An 11,905-nucleotide genomic window follows, 5' to 3' on the forward strand; every position below is an offset into this window, starting at 1 on the left:
TGTTATTTTGGTCTTGTGACCATTTCCAGAAATCATATGAAACTTCACTGAATGATACCAGACACCTTTAAAATGCATAATATATTACCCATTTGTTGATAAGTACAACTTTAACTTCTAAAATACAACATCTGCCACAGCTCTAAAAAATGTGGCTTCCCTCTCACCTGCACCTTCGCCTGGGCAGCACACCTTAAACAAAATGATCAATCACATTTCTCAATGCATCAATCAATAGTGCTCAATTAGGAGCATGGTAGGAGCATGCACAGTAATCAAGAGGATTTCTTAAGCACGCAAAATAGTTCTACCTGAAATCAAAACGTTTCTACCTGGAACCAAAAATGGTTATCCTATGGGGACTGCCGAAGAACCTTTTTGGAACCCTTTTTTCTAAGTGTGTTTCAAGAGTAGGTCTATAATTTTGCTTAATTTCTGTGTGGAAATACAGGTAGACCTAGGCCTAAGCTCATAAACCCACAACCAAATATTGCATTGCAGATAGAAAGGCCATGAAAAGAGCCGACATGATTCCTTGATCTCCATGTTGGAGAGACATGTTTGTTCCACATAGCATATTTCTGTCTGAATGTGTGTGTACAGTATGTGGGTATGCACTTGTGCGCACGCGTGTATGTATCCAGGCACTCCTCACCCAGCAATGTATAAAATCTCTCTTTCTCTTTCACTTAGAAACACACACACACGCACACACACACTTAGAACTTGGACTCATTGGTCATATATTGCACAACTCCGCCCATCCCACAAGCCGCATGACAAAGTGTGTCAAGATTATAACTTTTCGGAGTTAAGATCAGAGAGGACATTTGCTGAGAACCAAGAGTTGGGCTACAAGACATTGCAGACTTCCAGGAGTTCCAGCCCTCGGGCTGTTAGGGTTCTTGGGGCCAGTAGGTTGGGGGGCAGCAGCGCTGGTAGGAGTGGTTATATTGATTAAGGTGGTTAAAAAGAACAGAGAGGAGAAACTGTATTTCTCCAGGAACTCACAAGTGTTTTGGTGATGAGAGAACATGGTTCAAGGAGGAAAAGTCTAATGAAGATTCTGTAAAAACTGGAAACGCTAGGAAGAAGAGAGAAGAACCGTGCCGTCATGACGAACATGACGATGGTATAATTAAAGGTTACGGCCTTGGACATGTTCACAAATATAAAGTGTAAGTCTATCATTTCGGTACATTTTTGTGTGGAGGTACAGGTAGACCTCGGCCTGATCTCATCAACCCAGAATCAAATACTGTGTGAGCGGAGTACTTCAGCCATCTACTCGATTTTCTGGGTTCTGGGTGGATGACGGGGAGATATTGGACTAGTGTGAGAGGCAAAACCATGGTGGATCCATTTTTGGTAGCAGACAAGTAAACCTCACACACTTTCCTTCAGCGTGACTTCTGACCTTAAACTTAATCTGAGTCTATTGACAGACCTGTGCGTCAATCTAAGTAACGTAATAAAAATATCCCGATCAAAATCTGTCCGTTTAAACTGAAGATATCAGATATTTTGGCATGGGCTGCGTCTCAACCCACTGCATCCGCCTATATCGACCTTCCGCATCTGTAATGGAAGGTGGCTGAACTACAGACCATGAGACATCTCAAAAATCTGTCTACTCACGAAAATGTCTTTAGCGTCCAAAATGTTTGGCTTTCAAGCTTATGGAAAGAGGAGAATGAACACGAATGGATTCTCCGTTTTGCTCTATGACCCAGTACTCGTCTGAAGTTAACCCATACAAACTAATGGAAATATGGAGGTAGTTTTGTGCCCCCAAAAATAAGGTGTTGAATATATGTAAAAAATAAAAATCACTACTGTCATTTATCTGCATGTCCAACCCTTATATTTAGCCTCACAGTGAAGTGTTTCAGCAGTTTATTGTCAGGACAACCAGAGCTACAAGTAAAGCACAAAAACAGTTGCATTCATGAGTTTTATTGATGAATGTCAATCAGAAAAATAAGGTCCGCCAAACAAAAACCTGATTAAAATGAATTTCTAAGAATGCTGTAAGTATAGAAATTGTTTGATCAGTGGGAAATGAATATTCAACTAGTCAGTGACAATTGTGTGGAGTTTGTAGTTTGTGACAGCAACTATGTGAACTTATTACAGTACTATAGACACTACTGATTTCCTTTGATCTTCTACGTAGAATAACTCTTTACCTTCTAACTACTATTGTGTAGCTTGTGAGCGTCATAGAGCATGTTTGTGTACATGTTTGTGAGAGTCTCAATAGTTTGTAGCTCAAACCATTCGAACTCGACCAACGTTTTTGTGAGAAAAAACTGCTCCTGGACCACTTCAGGATCCGCCCTTGTCTCACAAACATTGCTACCGTTAATCACACAGACTAATGGTTACTATCAATGGACGCAGAAGAAATAGAGGAACAACAAACACACAATGTTTAAAAGGGGTTAGAAGCCCCAAGGTCCGGTGTCATGATTAAAGTCTACTTTGATAGCTGAATACAATAAGGCCTTGTTATGGATAGGCCTAGGACTTAATGTTCATGACAGCATGTTTATAATTCCAACTGCATTGACAAACTAATAATCTCGTCCACCAGCTGGCTCTCTGTCGAACCGTATGGTTTCACAGGGTCTCAGAATGGAAGTTGAATAGATGTCTATGGCAGAAGCGGATGAAACAATGTGATTTAACATACATTTTTTATCTAATACGACTGTCACAGGCTCGCTCCCCATTCCCGCCTCGATTTAGAGCCACGCCTCATAATTCTGTGATTTACTCAGAAAATCCACACCCCCTAAATTGTCCCACACTGTTACCAGGCTCTACGCACCAGCAATTCGAGACTGGGAACGAGGTTAATAAACAAATGATGTAAACCTAACCTACTAATTCTTCTTCTCTCCTCATAAGTGACAAAAAAAATGGACCATCTCGGCGTGATGGGGAGATTGAAGGCATTACAGAGGCAGACCATATTCCACCTAAAGATTCTCTGAAGAAGGCCCTAAACGATGTACGACTGGATCGTCTCCTACAAGTGAATCCAAGGCTTCATGAGATGATCATGAGCCTTGTTTATGACCCAACTGGACAGAACCTGTTAACCATGAGGGTTCTTTACCAGGATCACAGAAATGCTCTGACCACTGGTAGCAGCAAAGAATCTAAAATATGCAGGTGAATGCTTTAGAAATGCTCAAGGCTTCCCCCCAATGTGTGTACTAGTTCCCTCCCCTTATACATTGTAAATCATTATTAATCCTTGAGCGCAGGTTTGGGGTCAATTCATGAAGCATCATTTGAATTCAATTTCAATTTCAGGAAGTATAATTTAATTCAAAGCAATTCAAGCCAATTCAACTGAGACGTGAAACATGAAAGTCTCTTTCATTTGACCAATTGTTTTATCCAAAGGATATACCACTTATTAATGCAATGGATACACATACCATTCAAAATATTAGTTTTATTATAACTCAGAGTATTTTTCTTTGTCATAAAATGTTAGATTGTTCCCTTCCATACTGTAGTGTTTGATGTAATGCATTCTTGCCAAAAAATGTCTGATATTAAGAAATATTGAGGGATTTATGAATTATTATAGACAACCCACAATATGATCTTAGAATATTTCCAGACCACTGTAATTATTCAAAATTGTTTAAGGAGAATGCATTTTTTAAATTAGATGTACGCTACATGGTGTTGGTAACCATTCATGACAGCCTGGTCTCATAGTCTAGACTTGAAATAATGAATGTAAATCCGGGACACAATTTAGTATGACATGTTACGTTTAGTATGGTTACATAAGACAGATGGTAACTTAAGGCAAAAACGAAAGTAGGGTGGTTGGTTGGGGTGGATGGGTGGGCGTTTCGTATTTTAGCTAAATAGCAACTTTTCAACTACTTACTACTTTTTAGCTACTTTGCAACTACTTAGAATATTAGCTAACCCTTCCCCTAACCCTAACCTTAACCCTTTTAACTAACTCTTCCCTAACCCTAACCTTAACCATTTTAGCTAACTCGTTCCCCTAACCTTTTAATCTAACTAATAAACTTAACCCTAACCTTAATGTCTAACCCTAACCCTAAACCCTAGCCTAGCTAACATTAGCTAGCTAGCTAATGTTAGCCACCTAGCTAGAATTATTGTACATTTTGTAACATATTGTGCGTTTTGCAAATGTATAATATAATATGAATTGTAATTCGTACCAAATTACGAAACGAGTGATGGACAATTTAAGGCATACCATGAGAAACCATGCAAAACCTATCATATTAAATGGATACGTACAGAATAATACAACATGCTCTGAGACCAGGTTGTACATGATGTCAAAATAAACATTTCTATGGTGATAGAATAAATAAGCCATTTTAATTTCTTTGAATTTCATGGAATTAAATTAAACTTTAAATCTAATTCTAAATTAATTCAAATTCTGCTTCCTAATTCAAGAGTTAAATTAAAATTAAAGAGCAATTCTCAATTACATTTTAGTCATTTAGCAGACGCTCTTATCCAGAGCGACTTACAGTAGTGAATGCATACTTTTCATAATTTTTTTCTCCGTACTGGTCCCCCGTGGGAATCGAACCCACAACCCTGGCATTGCAAACACCATGCTCTACCAACTGAGCCACACGGGTCCCCAACCCTGCTTGAGTGGGACTGAACAAGTGTAAACTTAATTGGAAATTGGGGGAAAAAAACTGAAACAACCCCTTACCCTTACAATGACAGACTTTTCTTGTTACAAATGATACATTAACAAAATTCCTGAAAGTAACTGTTTTTTTTAAACGTTTCCATTGAGGATTTTGAAAGACATATGATTTTTCTTTGCATTCCTATTATACCTATCCCATATTTTCATAAAACCACAAATTCCACGGGGGTAGGTGTAAGATGTTGTTTCTGGACATGGCCTGTGCAGCTCCTCTGCTCTGTGTGTTATCTTTAATGCTTACCTCTCCTGTTCACAGGTGGCTTTTGACACAAACAATTCTAAGCGGAAAAGATGATTGTGCAGTAAAAATGCTGAAGCAAGCTTTTATCATGGGTCATCCTATTGCTTCCCAGATTCTCAGATATGATGCTGGTAAAAAATATATATATACATATATACACTACTGGTCAAAAGTTTTAGAAAACCTGCTCATTCAAGGGTTTTTCTTTATTTTTACTATGTTCTATAATGTAGAATAATAGTGAAGACATCAACACTATGAAATAACACATATGGGGTCATGTAGTAACCAAAAAATGTTAAACAATATTTTTCTTCAAATAGCCACCCTTTGCCTTGATGACAGCTTTGCACACTCTTGGCATTCTCTCAACCGGCTCATGAGGTAGTCACCTGGAATGCATTTCAATTAACAGGTGTGCCTTGTTAAAAAATTATTTGTGGAATTTCTTTCCTTAATGCATTTGAGCCAATCAACTGGGTTGTGACAAGGTATACAGAAGATAGTCCTATTTCCAAGTCCAAGTTATGGCAAGAACAGCTCAAATAAGCAAAAACCATCAAACACTATGATGAAATTGGCTCTCATGAGGACCACCACAGGAATGGAAGACCCAGAGTTACCTCTGCTGCAGAGGATAAGTTCATCAGTTACCTGCCTCAGAAGTTGCAGCCCAAATAAATGAATCACGGAGTTCAAGTAACGAATATATCTCAATATCAACTCTTCAGAGAAGCCTGTGTGAATCAGGCCTTCATGGTCGAATTGCTGCAAATAAACCATAACTAAAGGACACCAATAAGAAAAAGAGACTTGCTTGGGCCAAGAAACACGAGCAATGGACATTAGACCGGCGGAAATGTGTCCTTTGGTCTGGAGTCCAAATTGGAGATTTTTGGTTCCAACCGCTGTCTTTGTAAGATGCGGTGTGGGTGAACGGATGATCTCTGCATGTATATTTCCCACCGTAAAGCATGGAGGAGGAGGTGTGATGGTGTGGGGGTGCTTTGCTGGTGACACTGTCTGTGATTTAGATTTTAGAATTCATTTAGAACACACTTAACCAGCTTGGTTACCACAGCATTCTGCAGTGAGCGATACACCATCCCATCTGGTTTGGGCTTAGTGGGACTATCATTTGTTTTTCAACAGGACAATGACCCAACACACCTCCAGACTGTGTAAGAGCTATTTTACCAAGAAGGAGAATAATGGAGATGCTGCATCAGATGACCTGGCCTCATCCAAATTGAGATGGTTTGGGATGAGTCGGACCTCAGAGTGAAAGAAAAGCAGCCAACAAGTGCTCAGCATATGTGGGAACTCCTTCAAGACTGTTGGAAAAGCATTCCAGGTGAAGCTGGTTGAGAGAATGCCAAGAGTGTGCAAAGCTGTCATCAAGACAAAGGGTGGCTACTTTGAATAATCTCAAACATAAAATATATTTTGATTTGTTTAACACTTTTTTGGTTACTGCATGATTCCATGTGTTATTTCATAGTTGTGATGTCTTCACTATTATTCTACAATGTAGAAAATAGTAAAAATGAAGAAAAACCTTCAATGAGTAGGTGTTCTAAAACTTTTGACCAGTAGTGTATATATTCGCCTCATCATATGGATATTTAGTGTTAAAGATAAATCTTACAAAGGTATTCAGTATTTGTCTTTCCGTCAATGTTTTAGATTGTTTAATGAACTTGTAGTAGCCTAGGCACCCGATAGCGCACCCGGTGCTAGATCTGCACTATCATTCAGCATAGCTGCAGGAAGATGTTTGGGGGTGACCGATAGCACACCCGGTGCTAGATCTGCACTATCATTCAGCATAGCTGCGGGAAGATGTTTGGGGGTGACCGATAGCGCACCCGGTGCTAGATCTGCACTATCATTCAGCATAGCTGCAGGAAGATGTTTGGGGGTGAAGGTGCTATAATTTGGCATACAAAAAGGCCCAGTAAATCAAATCAAATCAAATCAAATCAAATGTATTTATATAGCCCTTCGTACATCAGCTGATATCTCAAAGTGCTGTACAGAAACCCAGCCTAAAACCCCAAACAGCAAGCAATGCATGTGAAAGAAGCACGGTGGCTAGGAAAAACTCCCTAGGAAAAACTCCCTAGAAAGGCCAAAAACCTAGGAAGAAACCTAGAGAGGAACCAGGCTATGAGGGGTGGCCAGTCCTCTTCTGGCTGTGCCGGGTGGATATTATAACAGAACATGGTCAAGATGTTAAAATGTTCATAAATGACCAGCATGGTCAAATAATAATAATCATAGTAGTTGTCGAGGGTGCAACAAGCACGTCCGGTGAACAGGTCAGGGTTCCATAGCCGCAGGCAGAACAGTTGAAACTGGAGCAGCAGCACGGCCAGGTGGACTGGGGACAGCAAGGAGTCATCATGCCAGGTAGTCCTGAGGCATGGTCCTAGGGCTCAGGTACTCCGACAGAAAGAAAGAAAGAGAGAAAGAGAGAGAGAATTAGAGAGAGCATATTTAAATTCACACAGGACACCGGATAAGACAAGAGAAATACTCCAGATGTAACAGACTGACCCTAGCCCCTGACACATAAACTACTGCAGCATAAATACTGGAGGCTGAGACAGGAGGGATCAGGAGACACTGTGGCCCCATCCGATGAAACCCCCGGACAGGGCCAAACAGGCAGGATATAACCCAACCCACTTTGCCAAAGCACAGCCCCCACACCACTAGAGGGATGTCTCCAACCACCAACTTACCGTCCTAAGACAAGGCCGAGTATAGCCCACAAAGATCTCCGCCACGGCACAACCCAAGGGGGGGGGGGGGCGCCAACCCAGACAGGAAGACCACGTCAGTGACTCAGCCCACTCAAGTGACGCACCCCTCCCATGGACGGCATGGAAGAACACCAGTACGCCAGTTACTCAGCCCTGTAATAGGGTTAGAGGCAGAGAATCCCAGTTGAGAGAGGGGAACCGGCAAGGCAGAGACAGCAAGGGCGGTTCGTTGCTCCAGCCTTTCCGTTCACCTTCACACTCCTGGGCCAGACTATACTTAATCATAGGACCTACTGAAGAGATAAGTCTTCAGTAAAGACTTAAAGCTTGAGACTGAGTCTGCGTCTCTCACACAGGTAGGCAGACCATTCCATAAAAATTGAGCTCTATAGGAGAAAGCCCTACCTCCAGCCGTTTGCTTAGAAATTCTAGGGACAATTAGGAGGCCTGCGTCTTGTGACCGTAGCGTACGTGTAGGTATGTACGGCAGGAACAAATCGGAAAGATAGGTAGGAGCAAGCCCATGTAATGCTTTGTAGGTTAGCAGTAAAACCTTGAAATCAGCCCTTGCCTTAACAGGAAGCCAGTGTAGGGAGGCTAGCACTGGAGTAATATGATCAATTTTTTTGGTTCTAGTCAGGATTCTAGCAGCCATATTTAGCACTAACTGAAGTTTATTTAGTGCTTTATCCGGGTAGCCGGAAAGTAGAGCATTGCAGTAGTTCAGCCTAGAAGTAACAAAAGCATGGATTAATTTTTCTGCGTCATTTTTGGACAGAAAGTTTCTGATTTTTGCAATGTTACGTAGATGGAAAAAAGCTGTCCTTGAAACAGTCTTGATATGTTCTTCAAAAGAGAGATCAGGGTCCAGAGTAACGCCGAGGTCCTTCACAGTTTTATTTGAGACGACTGTACAACCATCCAGATTAATTGTCAGATTCAACAGAAGATCTCTTTGTTTCTTGGGACCTAGAACAAGCATCTCTGTTTTGTCCGAGTTTAAAAGTAGAAAGTTTGCAGCCATCCACTTCTTTATGTCTGAAACACAGGCTTCTAGCGAGGGCAATTTTGGGGCTTCACCATGTTTCATTGAAATGTACTGCTGTGTGTCGTCAGCTTAGCAGTGAAATTTAACATTGTTTTCGAATGACATCCCCAAGAGGTAAAATATATAGTGAAAACAATAGTGGTCCTAAAACGGAACCTTGAGGAACACAGAAATGTACAATTGATTTGTCAGAGGACAAACCATTCACAGAGACAAACTGATATCTTTCCGACAGATAAGATCTAAACCAGGCCAGAACTTGTCCATGTAGACCAATTTGGGTTTCCAAACTCTCCAAAAGAATGTGGTGATCGATGGTATCAAAAGCGGCACTAAGATCTACACTACTTCTGTGAGATTATTTGTTTTGTGTGTCATTTTTTGTATTATTATGATTTTTCAGGGGGTGCGCAGCACCCTCAACACCCCTATGTCCTGCTGCTATGTCATTTAGGCTTGATGTGCATTCCCGGTAATACAGTCATGCCCCCCATGGACCAGCTAATACATAAAGCATCCTCCATTCAGGCTGCAAAGGCATAATTTCCCTCTCTTTAACGGCGAGAAGGTGGGGGGAAACAGGGAAAATATGCATACTTTCTTTATGAAACACCATTTCCACCACCATTTTTGTATTTTCTGATCATTTAGGATGTTGGACTCCCTTAATTGACCGAACACTGTGTGCAGCATCCTAAATTGTCTGAAAATATGAAAATGGTGGTGGAAAATGGGGTTTCATAAAAGTAGTGTGCATATTTTCCCTGTTATTTTCTGCCTTCTCACCATTAAAGTTAGTTAACGAGGTAAATTATGCTTTTGCAGCCTGAACGGAGGAGGCTTTTATATACAAGCCGTCTACGGGAGACACGAGTGTATTACCGGATATGCACATCAAGCCTAGCTAGATGATAGTGCAGATCTAGCGCCCATGCGCTAGATAGGCAAAATGACTAACATTCATTCTCTCAAAGTGTAAAAATCCCTTGTAAATGTGAAAATATGCACTCTTATTGTAGAATTTGTTGACGCCGCACTACGTACAGAGGGTAAAGTTGACATGTCTGATGAAGGCACAAGGAGCTACTACGGACATGGCTACACTGACCTGGGCAATGAATATCTCTACAAGGGGATAATCAACGATGGTTAAGCAAAAGACCTCAAAATATGGATGAAAAGAGAGATGCACCTGGACCGGGATACCCCAGAGTATAAGGAGATCCTTGAAGACATGAATGATTTCTATGACTGTTTTCATATGTTGTAGGCTTACTCTTACAGCAGTATCCAAGGGGAAATAATCAAAAGTATACCTTCCATCACTTAGTGATCATATTTTGGAGTAGCCTACAATTTAATGAATTTCATGTTGATAATGTCATTTTATAATTAGAATGTTTAGCTTTACAAAATGATTGGTTGATTATGTGCAGCAGTGTGCTAGTGGAGCCAGTCTGCTTACATTAAATAGCCTCTTGAAGCTTATCACTGTTTAAAGTCTCTTTCTAATCTACATTTATCTGGAGATCTTCATATTGACCACATCGGTAAATGTATAGACTTCCTGCAAAATGTATAGATTTCCAGATTTTCCACTTTTACTCAAATGGAAGGCTGTGCGGCAATTGTTAAATTAATACTACCCAAATAATATGTAATTGGGTATACAACATATTGTTTTTCTTAATTGGATCTGTGTTGAAACGTAGGTCTATCTATCCCAGAACAGCAATAATATATAATAATATATAATATAATATATAATATAGTATAATAATATACTGAACAAAAATATAAATGCAACATGCAACAATTTCTAAGATTTTACTGAGTTACAGTTCATATGAGGAAATCAGTCCATTTAAATGCATTCATTAGGCCCTAATCTATGGATTTTGAATGACTGCAAATACAGATATGTATCTGTTGGTCACAGATACCTTTAAAAAAAAATGGGCCTCACAATAGGCCTTAGGATCTCGTCACGGTATTTCTGTGCATTCAAATTGTCATTGATAAAATGCAATTCTGTTGGTTGTCTGTAGTTTATGCCTGCCCATACCATAACCCCACTGCCACCGTGGGGCACACTGTTCACAACGTTGACATTAGTAAACCGCTCCCCCACACGACGCCATACACGTGGTCTGCAGTTGTGAGGTCAGTTGGACGTAGTGCCCAATCCTCTAAAACGACGTTGATGGCGTCTTGTGGTAGTCGCCTCCTCTACTCCCTGTTCACCCACGACTGCGTGGCCAAGCACGACTCCAACACCATCATTAAGTTTTCTGGCGTCACAACAGTGGTAGGTCTGATCACCGGCAATGATGAGACAGCCTATAGGGAGGCCAGGACAACAAACTCTCCCTCAATGTGAGCAAGACAAAGGAGATGATTGTGGACTACAGGAAAAGGCGGGCCAAATAGGCCCCCATTCACATCGAAGGGGCTGTAGTGGAGCTGGTCGAGAGTTTCAAGTTCCTTGGTGTCCACATCACCAACAAACTATCATAGTCCAAACACATCAACACAGTCGTGAAGAGGGCACGACAAAACCTTTTCCCCCTCAGGAGACTGAAAAGACTTGGCACGGGTCCCAGATCCTCAAAATGTTCTACAACTACACCATCGAGAGCATCCTGACCGGTTCTATCACATCCTGGTACGGCAACTGCTCGGCATCCGACCATAAGGCGCTACAGAGGGTAGTGCGTACGGCCCAGTACATCACTGGGGCCAATCTTCCTGCCATCCAAGACCTATATACTAGGCAGTGTCAGAGGAAGGCCCAAAAAATTGTCAAAGACTCCAGTCACCACAGTCATAGACTGTTCTCTCTGCTACCGCACGGCAAGCGGTACCAGAGCTCCAAGTCTAGGTCCAAAAGGCTCCTTAACAGCTTCTACCCCCAGGCATAAGACTGCTGAACAATTAATCAAATGGTCACCCGGACTATTTACATTGACTCCCCCCCTTTTGTTTTTACACTGCTGCTACTAGATGTTTATTATCTATGCATAGTCACTTTACCCCTACCTACATGTACAAATTACCTCTAATAACCTGTACACCAGCACATTGACTCGGTACCGGTACCCCCT

At 41.2% G+C, this 11,905-nt stretch overlaps 1 long non-coding RNA gene across 1 annotated transcript; it reads left to right on the forward strand.

Annotated features, from left to right (window-relative positions):
- The first annotated feature begins 732 nt into the window (after positions 1–732).
- On the forward strand, positions 733–10,289 carry LOC145879813 (uncharacterized). Its single transcript, XR_014392617.1, has 2 exons — positions 733–1,178; positions 2,914–10,289. It is a non-coding gene; the product is annotated as an uncharacterized LOC145879813 (long non-coding RNA).
- Positions 10,290–11,905: the final 1,616 nt, after the last annotated feature.

The sequence above is a fragment of the Salmo salar genome, chromosome 06, assembly GCF_965601325.2.
Source record: "Salmo salar chromosome 06, fSalSal1, whole genome shotgun sequence".
Lineage (NCBI taxonomy): Eukaryota > Metazoa > Chordata > Actinopteri > Salmoniformes > Salmonidae > Salmo > Salmo salar.